We start from the raw sequence: 15,198 nt of genomic DNA, 5'->3' as shown, positions 1-15,198 counted from the left end.
ATAATTTTCAAGCGTTGGAAGAAATTATGAATTCGATATGGCAGGCCCTTTTAAATACCTTATTTATCTGGAATTCAGCATGTGGTTCTTAATAACCAGATCCAGATCTTCTAACACCTGAGCTTAAAAGAAAGAATTACCATTTGGATTTAAATATTTCTAAAATATATTATTTCACCCCTTACTTTAACAGAGTCTATTGAACATAAAACTTTCGGCCAAGATTCAGGATGGGTATTAGAACACCCAGGACCGTACTCTAGAATAGGCACTTTGTGTCTGCCCTTTGGCTCTTCTGTTGTCTCCTTTGGTGTCCCTTGGTGTTGGACTATAAATTGTAACTTCTGCAGTCATGGTGTCCCATCATATAGAGATATTTCTTTCCACTCTCTATTTCTTTGTTATTCCACAAAAGGTTGCATCTGGTCAGGATTAAAAACAGTTTAAAGAAGGAAGAGACACTTAGTGGCTCACACGAATAAACCCAGAGGCGGGGTAGTACCCACCACCACAAAGATACCATCAGGACCCTGTCAGTTTCACTTCTCTGCTTCTCTCTGCCTGGGGCTACATTGTCACAATGCCACACAATTGCCTGGTGGGTAATAGGCTTCCAGCAGATCCAACCCCTCCATGTCTGGAGCTGGGAAAAGGCTTCTTTCTTCTAGTTTAACTAGAAAAAAATCCTAGGAAGAACTCCGATTGGCCAGGCTTGAACCACTCATTCATTCCTTGCACTGGGGCAGAGGACCAGGGGTGGGGCACTGTGAATAGCTCGGCTCAAGTCAAAGGTTTACCACTTGTGACCAGGGGCAGAGCTTTTCACAAGAAAAAGAGCGAACATGGTAGGAAGAAGATTTACCACCCCGAGAATCCTTGCGGCCAGAAGCAGTCTCAGTTTGTGTTGATTATTGCAGATAATGAAACTTAGGAAGAATTTGGGACAATTAAATAAACAAGACCGTGAGTGAGGGCATCCGGGATGTGGTGGGGGATGTGCAGGGACCTGTCATAGCTGGAGCTTGGAGCTGGCATTTGCTTATTTCTGGGTGGAACTGGGTAACAGAAATATTTCTGTAAATGCAAAATGAAAATACTGTCCTGTAATGCGAAACTCATGGAATTTCTTTTTGCAGAGATTAAAGGGCAGAGATGATACACCCTTGCAATAGAGAGAAAAAGTAAGTCAGCAGGAAGCAGGAATAGATGTCCCAGGGTGCTCTTTAGTCCTCCATGTTTGCACAAATGAAAATTTGTCCAGGCAAATGGCCACTTAAGATTCTGACATGGTTTTACAAGGATGCTGCTAAGGTCCCAGTCAAAAGCCGAGCACCAGCTTGAGTCTACTGAAAAATTCCAGAGACTCAAGGGCCCCAAGTTACATTGGCCCCAAGCTCTGTCCTGTTGTCCCTCCAACCTGCCCCCAACACACCGAGAATGTAGCACAACTTATAAGTAGGTACAGTAGATTCATGGGTAGAAGGCACACCTGCTACCCTAGGCAACTGGGGCTCCCAAACAAAGCCCCATTCCCTTAAAACCCAAAATTCACACTGGGCAGCCACTGAGAAGATAATGGACTCTGTGATATAACTTCTTGGACCCATCAAATTATCACAAGAGTTGGAAGAAAGAGAACTTACATAGAGGTCCTTCCCAAGAGTATCCTGAGATATATTTAGAGCTCAGCCTTTGAGATGAGCTCTGTCAGGATTCACATCCTACCTCCATCACTTACCAGTAGGTCACCTGGGGCTAGATACATCCTGTCTGCGCCACAGGGATTATAAAAGTTCCTGCCTCTTAGAGATGTGGTAAGGATTATGTGAAATAATGCGTAGAGAGCATTCAGCCTAGTTTCTAGCATATTCAATAAATATGACCCCATTCCCCTGCTAGCAGCCAAAGTGAGCTCCTAAAATTCAAATCTAAGCATATCTTTCTTCTACTTAAAACCCTCCCATGGTGTCCCATTGCAATTAGAATGAGATCTAAACTCCTTACCATGGCTTACAGTTCCTTAAATAATCTGGTTCTTGTCTTTGCAAACTCATTTTCTATCAGTTTCCCTATCACTCATTTTTTCTCATTATATTGACTATCTTTAGATTCCTCAAACATCCAAGCAGATTCTGAAGCCACGCAAATGTCCCAGGACTTTCCCATAGGGTCTTATCCTCTCCCCTCCTCCATCACTTGCCATGTTGGAGATGGCCGACTGCATCTTGGGCATCTGTTTGCTGGTGCTCTACTCAAGCCCCAAGCACTCAACTACTGTTAGACTACATTTTTTCTTTCTGAAGGTTTCCACAGGATTTCCTCTGAAACCATTTATCTCAATTCGTGCGCTGATTCAACTCTCCTAGTCTCCTAGGCGCTTCTCTTGTCCAGGTACTCACGGCTGCTTTTCCTCAGACTGAGAAGCAAACCAGATGGAGGATGAGAAGCTCTATTGCTCAGATCCACCAGCCACTCCTTCTGAGTACTTGATAGTTCTCATTCCCGAGGGCTCTCCACACTTCCCCAGGCAAAACCCTTCACAGAGGCCCGCAGTGGAAAAATTTACCTGGCACAAATGATGTCATCTTGGCCAGGCAACTTGATCGTTTTCAACACCTGGCTGGCTGCCATGGCTCAATGTCATTTAGGTGTTTCCTAAAGGACTGAGAGATACTCTTTCCATCTGATTGCCTAGATGGGGCATGGCTCAAAAAATTGGTTTTGATAATCCACAGAATAAAAATCTAGTTCCTGTAGAATCTCATGCTTCATGGCATCTGTTCTGACAAGTTTGGGCCACAGAAATAGGGTCATTCACAGTGGGGCACTTTTAGGATCTTGTCATGAATCTAGAATTTCTGAGGTCTGCCTTTTCTCCATCAGTGTGGGCACCTGTGTTTGGCTGGGTTTCTGGGGATACAAGGATTCAAGTGTGAGAGGTAAGAAGTTTATTTGGGAGGTGATCCCAAGAAACATCGGTAAAGAGTAGAGATATGAGAGAGGAGAACAGGAAGCAAATAAGTGATGTACTATTGAGCAGTTTGCCTCAAGGCACAGTCGAGACCCATTCCTACCGGGAGCGCCGGGAGACAGTGTAGAAGACGTGTGGGAGTTATTCCACCCGAGGGCCTACAGAGCTTGGTGTTTATCAGCTCCAATCAGTTGTTGCCTGAGGGCTGCTGGAGGTGGTGTTAACTCTGTGGACTTCCAGCATTCCAGGAAGGTTCAGACAACTAGAGTCGTTGGTGTTTGTAGTTGGAAGCTGTCAGACTGGCCGGTGCAGAGGTGTGACAGCTAAGGGAGGACCCTAACAGCATCTGCTACCACAACCGGGAAGTCGTTGCCCTTTTTCTGGCTGTGATCATCATCTACGTGCATAGCCAACAGGATATGTGGTATAAACTAGGACAGAAAACAGATGTCCTCTGCCCTAGAACCAGAGCTCACCTTTGATAGTCTTTGCTCCATCTGGGTACTGTATCTGATACCCTATGACACAGTTAGTCCTGGACATTGTGAGATCAGGACTATGATGATACCTGGGATTGGATTTCTTATCTACCTGCTAATGCCATCCTTCGCTGCTCCTTTGGTGATCACACCAACTGCTGCCTGGCAGAGCTCAGTTCCTACTCTTGGCCAGAATGATTGCATGACCACCTTCTATGCCTTCAGTGAAGGCAGTCTTTGAAAAAAAGATCATCTCCCTTGAATGGTTAAACCAACAGCTCTTCCAGTGAGTATGAACACAGCTGCACATTTCTCAGATTTTTTCCTGATTATAAGTTTGCCTAAACAAACAAACAAAAGTTGTTTCTCCAAGAGTTAGAGGTCTGATTTAGCGAATTTTTTTCTGAAAGAGCATGAGCTAGCAAAAGCAGATTTTGTTTGCAGTGTGTGTATGTGTGTGTGTGTTTGTGTGTGTGTGTGAGACAGAGACAGAGATCAAAAGGTTAATGGGAAAGGCAACACAGCATATGATTTTTACTTCGGCAGTTTTACAAGCAAAAAAAGGGGGTCAAAGAGAAAGAGAGAAACCTCTCCTCATTCCTGTTCTGAATGAAACTTTAATTCTAAAACAGTCTTTGGCTTGAAAGATTGAACTGCACCATCTTTCCATATAAATGGCAAGGCAAAACACATTTTTATGTGTTGTTTTATGGGGTTTTCTTCGCATCTTTAATGTCGAACCATTTTATAGTGCTTGGCTTTGCAGGGCCCTAGAGATAACCTCCAAGCAATACTGGTTCTTTTATTTGTAACACAGGGATAGTTAAGAAAGCGTCTGCACGCCAATGACAAATTGTTGCAATCTTAACTAGAAATAAGGCAGTAAAGATTGCTCAGACTTAAAACTTAAAGGAAGATTGGAATACAGAGAGGGAGAGAAATCTTCCAAATAGAATAATGAAGTTAATTGGTACAAATGAGTGTGCTTTGCAAAGTGTACTTGAAGATTAATTGCGTTTTGCTAACTGTAAAATTCTCTTTTTCATCAATTTGGTGGCTCAGAAATAAACATTGCTAAAGATCCTTTGCAGTTTTTTAAAAAAGTAAATCCCTTGATTCTGAGAGTTTGGAGTACATCTTTAAAAGTGTACACTTGAGGTGTTACAGCCCCATTGTGTGAGATTTTGTCTGCAGAGCTCTTTATTTGCTGTAAAATCCATTATCAGTGAGATGTGATTATTTGCAGATCATGAAAACTCTGGCTTTTTGTCATCTGTTCTTTGTGTTAACTGTGTGTTTTTGTGTTATGAGAATCCATTTCTTTCTGGTTTTTGATGATGGGTTAAGTTAAAAGCATTTTGAAGTTTTAAGAAATTATCTTAAACATTCAGTTTTTCCTCATTCTCAATCTCATTTCAGTAATTGTGGAAGGCAACTAAGGTGGCCGTGCACAGCACGGGCTTTGGTTTTAGATGGATTTTGGTTCAAATCCTGGCTCTGGCTATTACTAATTGTGTGACCCAGGAAAATTACTTAACTTTATTCAGACTTGGTTTTCTCACCTGTAAAAGGGGAATATTGACAATGCTTACTTCAAAAGTATAACATGATTGTATTAAATTATATAATTAGTAATTAAACTATATGATACATAGATATAATTAATGTAACATGTGATGTGATGTAATATAATAAAGTTTTGGAACATTGACGCATCTAAAATATTAGAAAACAACATCGCTAATAGCAAAAACATTTCACACTGATGGATTTGGTCAGATGTCAAACTCTATCATGTATTATAGCACCAGAAGCAAGTGAGGGAAATTAGAAGAAGTAACAGTCTCTGGTTCTGGGCTTATTGTTTGAACATCTATTTACATATTTAGTGGCTGGTGTTCTTTAAGAAAAAAATGATTTTCACCAAGATGCTTTGGATTCCTGTAAGGGTCTCTAGGCAGAGCAAAGCCCTCTTGGCAATAATGCTCTGACCCAACATACATATTTTATGAAAAAAAATGTTTACAATATGCCTATAAAAGTTAAAACTTAGTGTTTTAAAGTCCTCTCTTGGTTTTTCTTTTTCACCAGAATCCCTTTCTTACCCCAGCTAGGCGATGGACAGGGAGGAGGAGGGACATTCAAAAGGTTTCCCAATGCTTTGCTTCTTAGGTCATAGGTACATGGCTATGGTTGGCTCAAACCTCACCTCTCAGTCTTGTTGGTTAATTAAGACTCATTCCCACGTAGTGGAGATGTGAGACTTGGAATGTAGAATTTTTGCAAGAAGAGACTAGACGTTGTCTGACTATTGTTTCCCAAAGCAATTCCTCAGACATGTCCCAAGAGAAGCTCCTCTACTTTTTTCCTACAACCAAGTATGTTTCCTATGGTCCAATAAACCCCCTTCTTGAAAATTCACCATGCGCATTAGTATACGAAGCGTTCTGAGAAGTCCTGAAATAAAGAAGCCGATATGATTGACTTTCTTTAACTCAATGTTTCCCAAAGTTATGTGTCCATGACATCTAGCAATAGCTAACATTCTTGGAATCAGTGTCCCATGCAGTCGATTTCAGGTTGCACTGGGCTAGTTCATCGTGCCTGTTGGTGTCAATTGAAGTGGTGTTAGGAAAGATCCCCGTCCTCTACGGTTCCACGTGCATTATCCCTGACCTAGGCAGCCTGGGCATGTCTGCATACGCAGCAGGGAATTGCATATCCCAGGGAACCAGGGATGCAAGCTGCCATTTGCAAGTCACAACTTTTAGATTCAGGCATCTATGGTCCCAAAGCTTCAGCATGGATGTGGGATGCAAACAAACAGAAGGTTGTGGTCCCCCCTTGGACTGAGGCATCAGTGTGGCTAAGCTGAGCCTTTGTAAAGAGGTGACTGTGGAAGAGCCCAACAGAGTTCAGATCTTTGTCCCAGCTGTTACATTTTCTTTTGCTGAGGCTGGAGAAAATTAGCAGCACTGATTTTCCCATTTCCAAAATGTGTTTCAACGTAAAAAAGGAAAGCCAATAATTAAAAATGAATGATGAGATGTTTGTGTTTGTGAGAAGAGAAAAAAGACATTGACTTCTCATATACTAATAAAAGTGTTTGGAACCTCTCTAGATACTCCACTTAATAGCTTCCTTGGGATAGTTTCTTTGCAAATATTGAAGATAGGAAATAAAGGAAAAATCCATTTATTCCAAAGAGGAGTGTAATGGGTAGAAAGAAACCAAACTATTTCTCTAGGTTTCTTTTCAATTTGGTTTTGGGGATGGACTGAGACTACAGCCACGGACTTGGCAATTTCTCTTCCTACATGTCTCTCGAGTTTTCTTCATGACTGGAAACCATTTGCGATCATAGGAGGAAATGCTCTTGCTGACACATGAGCGTTCCTTGCTATGGAGGTTCCAAGCTTTTTAATGACAGCAGCTAAAACCCAAGATCCCAATGAGTGTTTGCATTGGCCTCGGGCACTGTGTAGCTAGAACACCTGGTGGGGAATAGATAATATTTTGCTGCCCTTTCTGGCTGAGGATGATTGATGGTTCCCTGTGTGTGGTCACAGAGCGGGAAGGCTCTCTGTGAGGCTGTAAAGAAACCACTGTCTTAATCACATAAAACAAGGAAGACTAAGGGATGAATGGAGAGCAACTTTCTCCAGAGCAGTGCTTCTCAAAGGGTAGTCCTGGACCAGCATCATCAGCATCATCTGGGAACGTGTTAGAAATGCAAGTTCTAGGGCCCCACGCAAACCACCAAATCAGAAACTCCTGGGGCGGGGCCCAATTGTTCTTGTTTTAACAAGCTCTAGCCCTCCAGATGGTTCCATGCTGCCGAAGTTTGAGGACCACTGCTCAAAAGGAAAACAATCTGGCCAGATGAGAAAGAACATCACCAGGCATTCTTCAGATACTGTGTTTGTATCTCCTCTGAGGAGCAGACTCATTTTGATCCCTTTGCCACTACGTCCAACTCTAGGGTTACAGTCGCACCTGTTCTCACTCACCTACCCAAAGATGGCTAAGAAACCCTTTTCCTTAATGCCTCAAGTACAAGGAAGTCTGGATGACATTTTCTAAAGCCATGATTCTCAACTTTGGCCACATATTGGAATCACCTGGGGTAAGATTTTAACACACCTGCTGCCCGAAGCTATATGCTAGACCAATTAAATTAAAATCTGAGGGTAGGAGGGATGAGACCTAGGTATCAGTATTTTTAAATCAGCCCACTGAGGTGATTCCAATGTGCAGCCAAAGTTGGCTCTAGAAGGAATGAGCTAATGAAGCCAAGGGAGACAAATAAACAACACCAGTGTCAATGTGGGCAAGTTTTTCTTTTCTTTGCTTGAGGAAGATTAGCCCTGAGCTAACTGCTGCCAATCCTCCTCTTTTTGCTGAGGAAGCCTGGCCCTGAGCTAACATCCGTGACCATCTTCCTCTACTTTATACGTGGGACGCTTACCACAGCATGGCGTGCCAAGCCGTGCCGTGTCCACACCTGGGATCCGAACCAGTGAACCCCGGGCCGCTGAGAAGCGGAACGTGCAAACTTAACCGTTCCACCACCGGGCCAGCCCCAGTAGGCAAGCTTTTCAAGCATAGGATTTCAAGCCTAAAATTTTAGGAGATGGAGCAAAGGGCTTATCTAAGTTCCAAATCCTATATCCTGGTTCGAATGCATCTCTGTAGGCAACTTTCCTCGCCCCACCTCATTCTATTCTATTGCAGACCACAGCCTCTGGGAGCCATCTGATTTCCTGGCCTCCAATAGCAAGTCTACCTGGATATTATCTTTAATAATAAGACCTTGTCTTCACCCTTCCTTTTGCTCCAAGACTCCTAGATGCCATTCAAGATGCCCAGAGGCAATTCTGATAGCTGGTTCAATTCTGGGCCACTGATCTCATATTAATTTCTCTGCAGCTCCTGCCTCACTGACCTCCCACCTTGCCATGACGCTGTACTGCACATGCTCCCTGGTGCAGCTGAGACCCGTGCCACAGTCCACTGTGTCTGCTGCCTCAAGTCCTTTGGGTCCTGAGAGCCCCCAGGCCTGGTCTTTTTAGGCAAAGGATAGAGGATGGAGAAACTTGGGTGAGTCCTCAGGAATAATATCTAAAATATAGTTTAGGAAGATCAGGAATAGACAGTCTTTGCTCTTTGATACTAGTGGGGTTATGGGGAAGAGAAGAGGTGGGTGGAGTCACAGAAGATCCTGGTGCTGGGAATCAGCTTTCAATTAGAAATGTGCGGGTACGCGCATGTGTACTCACAGGTGTGTTGGGAATGAAACCACATGGGATAGAGAAAAACTATTTTGATAACGTTGACTACGGATACAGAAGGCTAAAAGAGAAGGGATGCATAACGACTTGCTCTGATAGTGGGGGATAGCTCTTTTGATTTCTTATACCTTAGCATCTATTGCAAGTATTATCTGTGTCGTTAGTATGTGTTGACACGGAGGTCCAAACACCTGGTAAGAGTTTAATGAAGGGCTTGTGTGGACACGGAACCAGCAAAGGAGAGCAGTGCACCGGGGACTGCTAGCGGCAGAAAGCCATTAACACTGCTGGGTGCACAGGGGCAGTCCAGAGCCACTGCAGTGGGAAGTGGGCCACTCCATAGGATCACGTGCAGATGCACACAGCCACTGCCAAACCACAGCCTGGCAGGGAAGAGCTGGGGCGAACAAATACCCTGACCTCAAGAGTCTTTGTTGCATTTAGTCTTCAGACATAACTCCATTTGGACTCAGCGAGTCCTTACCTTAGGTTCTCGGTGGATTTTTTCAGAGCAACCAAAGTTTAGCTTAGCAATTGCCAGAATTTCCAATGATTAACTTGGAGGAGAAAGAAAACACATAGTGTAAAGTTGAATTAATCCTTTTTCCCCCTCCCTAAACCAAATCTGAAAGGCTCACAAATTGATGTATTGCATTTACACAGCAATTTACTCCCCGATCCACAAATCTACCCCTTTCAGGGCTTAAAGTCGAGTCGTGGTAAATTTCGTTATCTCTGATTTGTAGGGGAAAAGGCCAATTTGGGAGGTGAGTCCACATTAATTGGTGCTCTACAGGCTTGCTTTGTTCCCCCTGTGAGGGCGTTAAGAGGAATCGAGCAGAGCTTTATTTGTTATTAAAACAAAAGCCAGGCTCTGTCTCTCTAGATACAACATCAGGCCATCTTCATTTCACAAATTACATCTGAACAATTTCTATTAGGGGAACTGTATTAGTTTTGAGGCATTTAGCTGCCACTAATCCAATCAGGAAATACTTCCAGGATTCTAGGGTTTGAGACAGCATGCAGACATTAATCCTTTGTAAGCTGTGGATAGACAAGGTATCTTTTTGCTCTGAACACGGAAGCTGACTGAGAGGCAGCTGGAGAGCTGCCTGGAACAACTACTGTATTTGTCTGTAGAGAATTCTTGTCCCAACCTGGCTCAAAGACACCTGAAGGCCAAGGCCAAGAGCGGGGCCTAGGTTATGAGACAAAAGCTCTAAATGTGGGTGAGGGATGAAGGGTGCCTGGTAAACATCTCCGAATATGCCCTACTGGTTGTTTGGCATTATGACCGTTTCCAGTGATGGGACGGCATTGTAATCAGACTTGATTTTCTTCCATTGACCGTAAGGAAGCAGAATTAATCACAGATAAAAAGTGGTGCTTGCTAAAAGTTATGAGGTCAATTTTTTTATTCCTTCTATAAGCGGACAGATTTAAAGCGGGCAATATAATCAGGCAATTGAATGTAGAGAAGAAATTACAGTCATGCCCTGCATAACTGATGTTTTGGTCAATGACAGACAGCATATATGATGGTGGTCCCATAAGATTAGTCCCATGTAGCCTAGATGTGCAGTAGGCTAGACCATCTAGGACTGTATGAGTTCACTCTGTGTTCACACAGTGACGAAACTGCCTAACGATGCATTTCTCAGAACATATCCCCGTCGTTAAGTGATGCTTGACTGAATATTTACATTGACTTAGAGATGGTATTAGATTAAAAGATCATCCAGTTCATGATAAGATGATGGAGTTAAAGAACTGAGAATTGACCTTGATCCACTTTCTGATTTTATAAACGAGAAAACCTGATGCATTCAAAAATATAAGTGATTTGCCAAGTATGCCACAGGTAGCCAAAAGGCCAGGGCTCCATCCTAGATTTCCCATCTTTTTTCTATAACCCATGCATGCATTATTTTTAGTGAGTTACCAAGACTTTTTCTCTGGTAGAGACATGCTCAAGTCTGCATCTTCTGTTCATAAACGATGACTTACGCAAAAAAGGGAAACCCTGGGCTTAAGTAACTTAAATCAGGGGTGACTCCTTAGCCATGGCTGGGCCCAGGAACTCAAACCATGCTTTCAGGACTGTGCTGATCTCTGTGTCAGCTCTGCTGTTCCTTGTGTCACTTTTACCCTCTACTTGGCCTTCCTCACATGGTACCAGAAACGGCCCAGGTAAGGAGCGCTTCAGTTCCAAGTGGATCGCCAACCAGCTAGAAAGAGCACACCCTTTCAAATGACTCTGCAGAAACTCGGGGATTCTGGTTGGATAGCAGGTTACATGTCCAAGCCTGGAGCAGGGGTGTGGGCTGCACCCCCCAAAACCCACAGACTGAGAATGGGAGAGAGCCGAGGGCTCAGAGATAGGCTAGACGGAGAGAACCCTCCGTGCATCGTAGCTCTCTTCTTGGGTAGCACACCCATTACTTTTAGCTTTCACATCCTTTCCCACATTCACATCTGAACCTGAGAGAAGGCGGGAGCAACAAATTGACACGTTTTTAGGACTCGCTTCTTCAGAGTTTGATGAATTCTCCCAATTTCCATACACTTAGACTTCAGACTTTGCATACATTGAAATTCATGTCAGTTTTCTGAAATAACCTTTCCAATCACATGACGATTATTTTCAGTCTCAGCAATTGCCTTAAGGAGAACATTTGTGATGATTTAACATCATTACTGAGGATTCCTCTGTCCTCCGTCCGCGCGCCTTACTCCGGGTAGCCGTGGAGTCAGGCTGAAAGGCTCCTTTGGAAACACCTGTTAGGGAGCCACACACCTGCTTCCTGATGACCTCACTTCTGGCCGCGCAGGCATTCCACGACGGCGGCCAGCAGTTCATAAATCCAACCCGCTCACCGTTCCTCCGCTCACACTTCGAATCAGAAGGCTCCTTTTCACGTTTCTTTCCACCCACAGTTTCTGGCAATGGAAAACTTTGATGTTTTCTAAAAGTCTGGAAAACCTGCATTGCACACTATTAACAGCCGTATTTTATCACCGTAATGGCCATGGAGGACTTATTTCTAAGTGTCAAGAAACATATTGTCACCCAAATATTAAACGAGGGCTGCTGAGAGATGTTGTGAGTTAAAACACCAAGAGTGAGCCACAGGAAAACGTAATATTTGGATATCCTACTAACAGGAATTATTTAGAGCCAAAGAAATGAAAAGACAAAGTCCTTGGCTCTTCCAGAATATATTAAATTCCTCCATAGTAAGGTCAAAAAGCTCTCATTGAAGGGTGAGACATGAATAATACCATCAAGCAGTAAGCCGGTGGCGGCTACAGACAATCCTTCTGGAATCCACACAGAGCCGACCACAGGGTGTGGACACACAGCGACCTGCCTGAAAGTGTATCAAATTCCCTAGGGGAGCTTTGTAAAAACTAAGACTCTGGGGGTCTCACTCCAGCTTTACTGAATCAAATCTCCAGGGAAGGGATTCTAAACGTTTTCAGGTTTTAAGCAGGGGTTTGGTTGGCCTAATTCATGGAGAGAGCAAAGCGTTGCAATGAGCTGCAAAGACCCTGGGCTTACTCTCTGGGATTGGCGACATTTATAAAGTTAGAACCACCTTGGGATAATGCCTGTGTCGCTGACTGCCGAGTGCTTGTTTCAGCTTCTCACAGCACGTTGAACCGAAAACTCAGGCAGCCACCTTCCTGCGGGGCAGGGTCAAAGGTGCTCGTTGTTCAGCTGAGGCGCTGCCTGCCCATACCTGTTTGCTATTGGACCCTATTGGACTAGGCGCTCCTCTTCTCCACTCACAACCCCCCTTCTCCATGTCCCCCACCCTGGGAGGAGTGCTCTGGGTGTCTTCAGGACCAGGCCATTTGCTGTGGCTGACAGGTGGTCCATCATGTTCCTCTGACTCCCCTTCTTGGCCGTACCCCTTTTTGGTCTGGATCCTGTAGAACAAGCAAGCCCTACAACCACCAGGGACGCTCCTGCCCCAGGGCTTTTGTCCTCTCTGTTCCCTCTGTCTGGAGTCTCCTTCCCAGTGTCTGCGTGCCTTGCTCTCTCATTGCCTCCAGTCTTTGCTCAGACAGCACCTTTCAGTGAGCGCTCTGCTCACTGTCCTAATAAAATTGCCAACTGCATTTCTCAATCTCCTTTACCATCCTTATGGTTTTCATAACACGAGTCACCATCTATCATAAAATATAATTTGCATACTACATTATTGTCTATTTTTTCCTCACCCACTAGACTGTAAACTCTGCAAGCGGAGGGATTTGTGCAATTTGTTTGTTGATGATATAGTCACAGAGCCTAGACCTGTGCTGGTACTCAGTAAATATTTGTTGAGGGGATGGCGCAGGAATGGACATTGGAGCCTGCTACTGCGGGGAGAAGCGGAGAAGCCCTCCTATTTTTCTCTTTCTCTCCCTTTTAATGCTGGCCCTCTGCAGGACGGCTCCCTCCCACAAGCTGAGGCTGGAGGCAGCTCAGCCCCACCCCATCCCCCACCCCACCCCAGGCCCCACCCCACCCCATCCCCGACCCCCCACCCCATCCCATCCCATCCCATCTCAGGAAGGGTGGTGGGTACGTCCATCCTGCTTTGCTGCCCGCTGCCAGTTCTCCCTTTCTTGCTCTCACTCATTCGCTCACGCTTGGTTTTCAGTGGCGGACGTGCCCTGCCCTCCCGGTGGACCAGTAGAGGGGATGTATGGGCTGCAGGGAAGTGGGCAACGCCTCTTTTCCTTCTCAGCCAACTGTGTAGCCCTCACTCAGATACTGCCTCCCCGCAGGGGGCCAGCCCAGCTCGCCTGGCTCCACAGGGGCCTGGGTGAAGCCGCAGCTGGCATCGGGTGCATTGTCTGTGTCCCGCCGATCCACTAGGGAACGGCAGCTGTTGAGGGCAGGACTCAGGTAGTCCCTGGTCTCTTGCTTACTAACCCTTGTACCCCTCCCTTTAAATGCACCCCACGTTGTTCTCTATGCTTGTCACCCCAGAGCTGACCCAAACCAACCTTACTCTTTGGGGTGGGGCTCAGGCTGCATAACTGGGCACGCTTCAGCACCTGGGGCAAATTCTGCTTTACATGCTAAAGCTTCTGCTCTCCCCTGGTGGATGGTTCTGGAAGTTCTAAGAGGTCTGACTGAGCACCGCTTAACCTGCTTTCCCTTGCCACCCTGCTTTCTCTGGACCTCTCTGTCTCCTGTAGTCTCTGTCAGTAGGCGGGGTGGAAACTTTTGCAATGCTGTGTAACATGTGATGGAACCATCATAAAACCTTTTAGTTCATATTCTAGTTAGTCCTTGGGCCCACTCTGTACTTCTGATTTCACGACATCCTACCCCAAAGAAAGAGCCATCGTCCTCACTGTGGTCATCATAACCTAAAATCATTTAAGCATCTATGTTCCGGGCACTGTTCTTAGCTCTCTGTGTATATATACGGTCTATTTTAGTCCTCATAAGTCTATGGAGTAGATTCTGTCTTCCACTTTACAGATGAGGAAAATGAGGCTCAGAGGGCTGAAGCAACGTGCCCGAGCTCACAGATTGTAAATAACCAAGCCTGAACCAGACTTAGGTTTGGTCTGACGCCCAAACAAATGCTCTCTCCCCACTATGCGATGGGTCAAGAAGGGGTCAAACGTACTTGAACGTTTGTCCAAATGTGGAAGAAGGCCCAAAGCTGAGCATGACCAAGTGCCGCCTTGATAGTCCTTTAACTCCAGGATCGGACTGCCAGGACTCAGTCTAACATAGAGCTGGCCGAGATTGCTGTTTGTCCCAGAGATCTGGGGACAAAGCGTCTTCTGACCAGATGGGAGCCAGGCTGTCTAGCAAATACAGTTTACATGTGTCCCAAAGAATGTGGCAGCCTGCCGGGGCCAGCGAGAAGTCTGGGTTAAATGGCTTTATTAATCTGAATTTCATCCATTAAAACAAATGTTTATTAAGTGCCTACCATGTGCCCATATGGTAACTGCCTAAGATGCTCTGCTTGCAAATGAAGTCACTGGCACAGAATTAAGTCTGGTCCTGGTATGGCATGGAACAATTCCCTGGCTTTCCCTGGGCATGGCTCCCTGGGCAGGCAGATGTTTCTCTACGTGTGCTGTGTGGAACATTTGCTGGTTCCAGAAAATCTTAACAGATATTATAAGGACTACGATTTCCTCTGTCAAATAATTTTGGGAGAACTTGGGTTCAAAACCAAACCTGGGAGTTTTCTCTACTGAAAGACTTCTCAGAGTCCCCACCATGTGAGTGCGAGTGGGGAAATCCAAGAGTGAGGGAAGAAGGTGGCAGTTTTTCAAATGTATTTGAGTGTGGATTGTCCTCAAACTCTTTGCCCCGTGGATTCTCCCTGCATATTGCTGCTCTGCAGAACTCACTTTGAGAAATGCTGATTCAAAGACAGCATACTCTCCATTAACAAGCGAAACAAAATAATATATGGATACTCAAATC

The sequence above is a fragment of the Equus przewalskii genome, chromosome 10, assembly GCF_037783145.1.
Source record: "Equus przewalskii isolate Varuska chromosome 10, EquPr2, whole genome shotgun sequence".
Lineage (NCBI taxonomy): Eukaryota > Metazoa > Chordata > Mammalia > Perissodactyla > Equidae > Equus > Equus przewalskii.
The sequence above is the reverse complement of the archived record's forward strand: the minus strand, read 5'-3'. Positions refer to the sequence as shown.